The sequence below is a fragment of the Dipodomys ordii genome, unplaced genomic scaffold, assembly GCF_000151885.1.
Source record: "Dipodomys ordii isolate 6190 unplaced genomic scaffold, Dord_2.0 Scaffold162, whole genome shotgun sequence".
NCBI lineage: Eukaryota > Metazoa > Chordata > Mammalia > Rodentia > Heteromyidae > Dipodomys > Dipodomys ordii.
The window spans coordinates 2,075,082-2,084,163 of record NW_012267378.1 but is presented as its reverse complement, the minus strand read 5'-3'; the positions used below and the strand labels follow the sequence as shown (position 1 = coordinate 2,084,163).

Here is a 9,082-nt window from a genome sequence, read left to right as displayed (position 1 = left end):
GTTAAAGATATTCTAGGATTTATTTCTCACAACAGAATCATAAGTGTTGTAGACCTACTTTCTAATTTTTAAATTACATGTCCTTGGCCTATGTCCCAGAATAATGAGTGGAGAAAACCTATTTTGATGTTCTGAAGAAAAGGAATTGAAGTTCTCAGAAAGGAATAAAAAATAGTGGGTAAATATTTAGTAACAAATGATTGTGACATTTACTTGAAGGACACAATGGTTCCTTGTTATTCTGACTGGTGATTAAGTGATCCCTGGTTAAAAAAAGAAAAATGGCTTAAATCACTGGATAACAATGTTTAGTTTATAAATAGTACAGGTATACCTTGCCAGCATTTGCTTGGTCAAAACTTCATTCAAAATAGTTTTCCTTTTTTTTTTTTTTTTTAATTTCCACACCTAAAAGAGAGAACAGCAACATATAAATCAGATCCTCATCAGTTCATGTAGAGTTGACAGTATTTATCTCAAAATATTTTCTTAGTAAATTCCAATTATGACTGAAAGTCCATTTTTGTATAGAAAATCATTAAGGATAACACTTTCTTGAAGCAAACTAATAACTTTATGTTCTTCTACATATTAATCTTACATATCAGCTTATCAGCTTCTTCACTTGAAAACTGTCCTACATTAAGATTTAAGTGAAAGATGATGAAACATATCCATGACAACAAACTGTGGCACTGGGATGAAAAATAAATACACTGTGATCACTCCACTTTGGCTATCTGAAGAATCTTTTTTTTTTTGGTCATGGGCTTGAACTCAGGTCCCGGGCACTGTCCCTGAGTTTTTTTTATACTGCTTTACCACTCTGAGCCACAGCACAACTTCTGTTTTGCTGGTAATTAATTGGAAAATCTCATGACTTTCCTGCCTGGGCTAAAATTCTTAGCTCTTAGCTTCCTGAGTAACTAGGATTACAGACATGAGCCACCAGTGTCCAGCTTGTAGAATGTTTTGAAATTTATGTTTTATTCAAATCTGGTACCACTAATTTTTAATAATTCTAATAATTTTAGCCATCTATAATAGTTGTATCAATTCTAATAATTCTATCAATCTCATCCAAAGTATACAACATAGTAACTATGAAGTACATAGAAGTATCAAGAATACAGAGAAATTCCCAGTTTTTGTTTGTTTTGGTCAGTCGTGGGGCTTGAACTCTTGGCCTGGGTGCTGTCCCTCAGCTCTTCAGTTCAAGGCTAGTGCTCTACCACTTTGAGTCATAATGACACTTCTGGTTTCTGGTTGGTGATAAGAGTCTCATGGACTTTCCTGCCTGGGCTGGCTTTGAGGCATGATCCTCAGATCTCAGCCTCCTGACTAGCTAGGATTACAAGTGTGAGCCACTGGCATCCGGCTAAAACTCCTGGTTTTAAAATCCTCAGTTATCTAAATTTCTATAGCAAATTTCTAAGTTTATGACATACTTATATCTCCTTTTAATATGTAAATGTATTATTTCTTCTGTTTTGTTGAACCTTATTGACTTAATCTCTATACAAATGAAACAATTCAGAATAATTCCTCCCTTCTTTTCTTTTTTTTTCTATTTATCAGTAGAACTTGTAAATTCTTAGCAAGTTTAGGCAAATCCAAAAGTTGAAACCAACACCAAATAAAAACTACAACTATATATATTTATATATAAACATATCTACAGCAAAACTATGATTATAAGATGAATGAATCTTGTATCTTTCCTTCCTTTCAGAAGTAGGTTTAACTTGTATGTAGTTGTGGTAATGGAACATTGTAATTTGGTTAAATTAAGAGATGGGTAGCCCTAGCTAAGCATTCTTTCCCAATGAGATCCTGAGCCAATGAAAGGATTCAAGTCAATTCAAGAAACATTTATAGTCTGTCTCTGGCACTGAGATAGCAAATATTGGATTCAGATCCAATTTTAGACTCTTTAGGTCTAAGACTACAACCAACTCCAAGACTGATACTAAAATGTACTTCAATTCTTAGCATTTCTCTTGAGGAAAAACAAGTACAAATTGGAAGAGAGCTTCTCATGATTCAATCTAGAATTATACCTACAGAATTGAAAGGGTAAGGCCATTCAACTAGGCATTTTCTTCAGGACTTTAGGTAACACTTATCAAGCTAATAGGGCAAGAGACAGGGGATGTTAAGGTACAAAGTAGAAGATGAATTATGTCAGAACTGATCTACAGAGTAGCTATAAAGCAACAAGTTTCTTTGCCCTATTTAGAATAAAGGAATACTACACAAAGGATGAGCCTCAAGGATGATGTGAATTACTAAGGGCCTTCTGAAGACTAAATAGTACAAAACATAAGAAATGAACAAGATCCTGATTTAGCATGGCCTTTTCAACTTGTGGTAATGCATTGCCACATACTATAATGCTCTATTTTACTCCATTTTCTCAAATTTAACCACGGATAAAGAACAGGGCAGTAACAAGAAGGGCCAAGGAAGAAGAAGTTTATCTTTAAAGATACATGGTAATTGGAGCTGGGTATCACAGGGTAGCTCAGCCTGTAAACCTAGCTACCCAAGAGGTTGAGATCTGAGGATTAGACCAAAGCCAATAGATTGAGCAGGAAACTCTATTAGACTATCTCCAATTAACTAGCAAAAATTGGGAAGTGGAGCTGTGCTCAGGTGGTAGCACACCAGCCTAGAAGGGAAAAAGCTAAGAGACAGTGACAAAAATAACACAATAACTGAAATGTAAAACTAGCATATAATTGCAACATAGTAGAGGCTTCTTTATTTGCAAGTCTTGAGGCTTGAACTCATGACCTGAGCACTATCTCTGAGCCTCTTTGTGCTCATAGCTAGCACTTTACGATTTGAGTCACAGTCCCACTTTCAGGTTCCCAGTGGTTAATTGGAGTCTCTCCTTCCCAGTCTGGTTTCAAACCATGATCCTCAGATCCTCCAGAATGGCTAGGATTACTGGAGTGAGTCACTGGTGTCCCACTATTCTTTATTTTTGAATAATCATTCATTTATTTTTAACTAAGTACTATGCAAAACTGTGTGTTGGTTTGGTTTTTGTCTGAGACCAGGAGCACAAACTCATTATCTGACACTTTTGCTTACCCGCTGGCATTCTACTATCTGAGCCACACCTCCAGCCCCAACTGAACCACATTTTTGTTTTGTGACTATGGGGCTTGAACTGGGCACTGTCTGTGAGCTCATTCCTTCAAGGCTAGCACTCTACCACTTTGAGCCACAGCTCCATTTTGGTTTTCTGGTGGTTAACTGGAGATAGGCATCGTATGGACTCATCTGCCTAAGCTGGGTTTGAACCCTGATCCTTAGACCTCCTCCTGAGTAGTTAGGATTATAGGTGTGAGCAACCAGCGCTCAGACCAACTTTAAAAATTTTTTTTAAAAATAAAATTTTAGATATTTTCACTTGATTGTATCAAAAACTCATTAAAAATTTTTTTTGATGGCCACCTTTCCTTTCTTCTTTTGGTGCTCACGATTGAACCCAGGATGTTCTACAGATTAATAAGCACTGAACTATGACTTCAACCCTTGGGGACCACTTTTAAAAATTACAACTTTAGCCAGGTGTCAGTGGCTCACACCTGTAATCTTAGATAATCAGGAGGCTGAGATCTGAGGATTGTGGTTCCAAGCCAGCCAGGGAAGGAAAGTCTGGGAGACTCTTATCTCCAATAAATTAGTTAATTGAAGATAAGAGTTTTAGATTTATCTGCTCTGGGATGTCTTCAGACCACAAACCACCTGACGATTATAGGCCTAAGCCACCAGTTCCTAGGTTTCTTTTAATGCACTATTTTATTAAAAGATCTATAGATACATGACAAAATTCTGTTTCTGGTTAGCAGAATTTTTTTTTTGTCAGTTGTAGAGTTTGAGCTCACTGGGCTCTGTCCCTGATATTTTTTTGCTCAAGGCTAGCTCTCTACCACTTTGAGCCACACAGCTCCACTTTCAGTTTTTAGGTGGTTAACAGGAGATAAGGGTCCCATAGCCTTTCTTTCCCAGGCTGGCTTTGAACAGTGGTCCTCAGATCTCAGCCTCCTCTGTAGCTAGGATTACAGGAGGAACCACCAGTGCCCCCCTGTTTTTTTTTCTTTTGTTCCAATAAGTTAAATCTGTAAGTACACCACTATGTCATCTGACCTAATTTGAGAAGTACCACTCTAAATGTATAAAAATACATGAAGTCAGTGGTTTTTATTTACATTTGTAAATTCAGAATCTACAGAAATAACTTTTAGAAATCTCAGTAAAGATGGGGGTTAGAGGTATGGCTCAGGTGGTCGAGTGCCAGCCAGTGAGGGAAAGCATTAGATATCAAGTCCCTGTCTCAGACAAAACAGAAGAAAAAAGAATCTCAGTAAAGAACAACAACTGATCATTTTTTAAAATAAACCTCATTTCATTTTGAGACAAGGTCCTGACAAGTAGACAGGGCTGGCCTCAAAGTTAGGATCCTTAATACTGAAATGACGAGTGCATGCTACCATGCTTAGTTTATTTAATAATTGATTTTGGTTTCCTTTAATAAGTGCCAAATGCTGGCCATGTTTTGTTTCCCAACTGTAATCACACCTACTCTGGAGGTAGAGATCAAGAGGCTTTCTGTGAAGGCCAACCCAGACCAAAATTTAGATAAAATCATATGAACAAAAGCATGGGTGCTACACATCCACAATCTCAACTACCAGGGAGATGTAGATAAGAGGTACACAGTCTGAGGCAGGCAAAAACTCGAGAGCCTATTCCAAATGACTACAGTAAAAAAGGGCTGTGGCTCAAGAGGTAGAGTCCTGAGAGTCCCTGAGTTTAAATGCTAGTAATGCAGAGGTAAACATGTATGTGCATGCACACGTGCACGCACCCCCCCCAGATGCTCTGGACAATAAATTTAGACAAAGACAAATTTTCAATTAAAGTTAGTTTAGCCCCTCCCTCCACCTCTTTATTTTTATTAGAGACCTGAACTCAAACTGATGCTCCACTACCTCAGCCATGCCTCCAACCCCTCTTAAACCAATCTTGCTATGTAACCTAGCCTGGCCACAGTGGTTCTCTGCCTCAGTCTTGAGAGTAGCTGGAACTACAGGTAGAAGCCACTATGCTGAGCTTATGTTACGTAGCAGAAAACTGAGTGTTTACAAAGTTTACAAGTTGCCACACAGTCTCTCTTTCATTGTTCTAGCCACAACAAAAATAAAACCACATACAGTAATATGTGCTTTGCATTCATGTACTAGAGGAAATATGTTATTTGAATCTCATTATATAGCCTATACCTAAATATTTATTGAAAAGGGATATCCCAAAGTTCTACCTTAGAGCAAACAAGAATAAATGCAGCTGCTTACTTGATGTGTACTCGTATTTATTTTTCAAAGGCTTGACCTTTGGCTTTTAATGAAATGGCAGAAAAACAAGGAAGTAAAAAAAAAGTGTCTTGCAAAAGCATTAAAGTTTTAAACAACTTGGACAAAAGCCAGGAAAGTTTAAGATAAAGCTGATAGCCAGCCTTAACTCAGAATAGTATTTCTTCTTCCTGTTTGGAGATTAAGTCATATGCTTTGTTAGAACAGATTTTATCAAATGGTGTGTGTGTGTGTGTGTACATGTGTGTGCACACTCAAGGCCAGTGCTCTACCACTTCTAAGCTTTTTGGTGGTTCACTGGAGATAAGTCTCATGGAATTTCCTGTCTCAGCTGGCTTAGAACCGTGGTCCTATGATCTCAGCCTCTTGAATAGCGAGAATTACATGTATGAGCCACCATTGTGCTGACTTTTTTCCTTTTTTCTTTTGCTGGTCCTGGGCTTGCACTCAGGGCCTGGAAGCTGTCCCTGAGCCTCTTTGTGCTCAAGGGTAGCACTCTACTACCTGAGCCACAACTCCACTTACAGATTTTTCTGAGTAGTTTATTGGGTAAGAGTCTCACAGACTTTCTTGCCTGAGCTGGCTTTGAACCACAATCCTCAGATCTCAGCCTCCTGAGTAGCTAGGATTAGAGGTATGTATGGACCACTGGAGCTGACTTGATTTACTTTTTAAAAGGTTAAACAATTACATTTGTATGTATTCTCAATGAATCTATCGGCTGTTCATTCTAGTGTAGCTATCTCTGCTTGAATTTCAAATATCTATTAAGCTGTAAACTAGGCTGGGCACTGGTAATTTGTTCTGTAATCTTAGCTACTCAGAAGGCTGAGATCTGAGGATCCAGATTGGAAGCCAGTCCAGGCAGGAAAAGTCCCTAAGATTCTTATCTTCAATTAACCACCACAAAACCAGAAGTGAAGCTGTGGCTCAAAGTGGTAGAGTGCTAGCCTTGAGCGGAAGAGCTCAGAGACAGTTCATACCCCACGACCAAAGGGGGAAGGAAAAAAAAAGACTATCAGTAAGACTATATCAATAAATTCCTGCCCCAGCCAGGAAGGCTCCTAAAAACTGTATTATCTTCGATGAATGTCTACAGATTTACAGGAAAAGAAATTGGGGAAAACCCCAAGTGTCCCCTTAGCTCAAAAAGAGTAAAAAAACCACTGTCACTACTTTAGCTAAAAATGACTGACCTTCCAGATGATTGTCATTTTCCCCTTTCAAAGAACCCATTTGCAATTCACTTCTTTAAAACTCTTAATTACCATGCTGATTAATATATTAAAATGTGTGAGGTAGGGGGCTGGGAATATGGCTTAGTTGTAGAGTGCTTGTCTAGCATGCCTAAAGCCTTGGGTTGGATTCCTCAGCACCACATAGAAAAAGCCAAAAATCACACACACACACACACAAAGTGTGAGCTACAACTAGAATTGCCCCCCACACACAAAGTGTGAGCTACAACTAGAATTGCCCCCCCCCCACACACACAAAGTGTAAGCTACAACTAGAATTGCCCAAACAAGAAAAACAACTCAAGCCAGGGCATATAAGATCTTTTAGGGTCTGTAACATTTTGTGTGCCAGTCATGGGTCTTTAACTCAAACTTGGGCACGGTCCCTGAGCTTTTTTGCTCAAGGATAGCGCCCTAGTACTTGTACTACAGCCCACTTCTGGCATTTTGGTGGTTAAAAGGATTATGATAAGAGTCTCAACTGACTTTCCAGCCTGGGCTGGCTTCGAACCATGATATTCAGATGTTAGTCTCTTGGGCAGCTAGGATTACAGGCGAGAGCCACAGATGCCCGATTAATAATCTCTCTTCAAAGATACAACAGAAAGATTTTTAAATCTGTTTAGCTAACAAAGTTAACTTCCAGGTTTTTTTTTTTAATCAATCAGTGATGGACTTAAGTGGTCCGCAGTTGCAAGGACTAGGGCAGTGTGTCTATAAAAAGCCAGCAATGAATCATTAAAATCTACTAAAAATCAACAGTTAATAGTCACTGCCCGCGGCGTGACCCGAGGCCCTTCATAAACGTAGTTTCGTGGTTTATATTTCGCCAGCTCAGCCTGTTTACACACTCGCCGGCGGACGACTTCCTTCGCACCACCGCCGCAGATATCGCGACAGCAATTATGGGGCGCAAATGTTCCGGTTCTCGGGGGCGGGCCGCCGCGGTGGGCCCGGCGTGCCCAGAACTGCCCATTCGCTCGGGTCCCGCCGCCGCGGCCCCGGAGGCGCGGGGAGGGGGGGAGGGTAAGTGGGAGGAGGGGAAGAAAGAGCTGGGGGGACGTGGGTAGGCACCCCTCCTCCTGCCCTCCCCCCCCGCGCCCCTCCGCCGCTCCACTCGGCACCCGCGGCCCGAGCGCGCTCCCGCGCGTCCTCCAGATCACCTTCACGGGGGCGGGACGAACTCCTGCCGGTCCCGCCACAAGCTCCGAAGGCGCCCAATCCCCGCTGGACTAGCAGTCCTCGCGGCCGCGTCAGGACTTAGAAGGCGGGGACACTGGGAAATAAATTCAGACGCGGAGCCCCGGAGTGGTGGGAAGGTGGAGAGGTTAGGCGGGGTCTGCGCCGGCGGAACGCCCATCCCTCCCACCCCCACCCCCCCGCCCGCTGGCTCCCGGGGGACGGACGCCGAGGCTGGGCTCCCCGAGCAGGCCCGCTCGGCAGTCTCGGTAAACAAAGGCTGCAGGACGGCGGGGGCGGGGGTAACGGTCAGGTGACAGTGCCAAGCACATTTCGCAATCGCTTTAACGGGGCTTTTCTAGTCTGCAGCACTAGAGACCCCTACTTTGGACCAGGAGTCGCCCCCAACCACCAGGCTGGATTTGAGGCCGTAGCACTCTCAGCACTTCTGGAGATTAATAAAATAAAATAAAATCGGTGCCATTCGAAGCCCATCTTAAAATGTAGGCTCGTACCCCGGCTCGCGCAGACCTCTCCTCGCGTGTCCCCACCTGGCCCCGAGGCGGCGGCGCGACAGCACCTGCCGCGGGGACCCGCGGCCTCCCCACTGCCCCCTTCCCCGCGGCCTGCGCAGCAGTTCCGGGACCGGACTGCCGGAGGCGGGGACGTTTCTAACCCCCCATCGCCCACCATGCCCGCTACCGACACCCGTCGGGTGGCCTCCGGCAACGCTGGTGGCCCTGCGCCTCAGAAAAAAAAAAAAAAAAAGCCCGTTAGGCCCATCCGAAGTCCTCCCCGAGATCCTGCCGCTGGCTCCGAGAGGCTGGCGGCCGCCGCTGGCTTCCCTCCCGCAGGCACCGGGCAGCCAGGACCTCGGCTAACCCTCCGCCCCCGAGGTCCCAGGCTCAGGCCAGTTTCTCGCCTTTGGGCCGGTCCTGAGGCTGTCATTCCCGGGTACCTCTCGGCGCAGGCTGAGAGCGGTCAGCAGCGGCGAGGGCAGCAGCAGCGGGGCCAGCAGCGCAGCGCACTCTCCGGCGCCAGCGTCTCCCCCGGCCTCCAGTCACCGCAGCAGCTCACAACAAAGGAAACATGTGACCATCCCGGCCAAAACACTGAGCGTCATGGGCCCTTAGCCAATCAGGTGGGCGTCCTCCTCCCGGGGACCATGGGAGATGTAGTTCCCATGACCAGGAGCCCGTAGGGGCCACCTGCGTTTCCCGCTAGACAGGGCGGGGTGTGGAGGGTGACGCGACACAATTACGGAGCTACAGACTGGAA

The 9,082-nt window shown here is 43.8% G+C and overlaps 1 protein-coding gene across 4 annotated transcripts in view; it reads right to left on the bottom strand.

Moving 5' to 3' along the window:
• Klhl24 (kelch-like family member 24) overlaps positions 1-8,844 on the bottom strand; it is a 46,414-nt gene extending 37,570 nt beyond the window's left edge. For 2 of the 4 annotated variants that reach the window (XM_013033052.1, XM_013033051.1), the window contains exons 1-2: positions 8,727-8,750; positions 335-408 (exon numbers count right to left, since the gene is read on the bottom strand). The gene's annotated coding sequence lies outside the window, so the exon portion shown is untranslated. The other 2 variants (XM_013033054.1, XM_013033053.1) reach the window with 2 other exon arrangements.
• Positions 8,845-9,082: the final 238 nt, after the last annotated feature.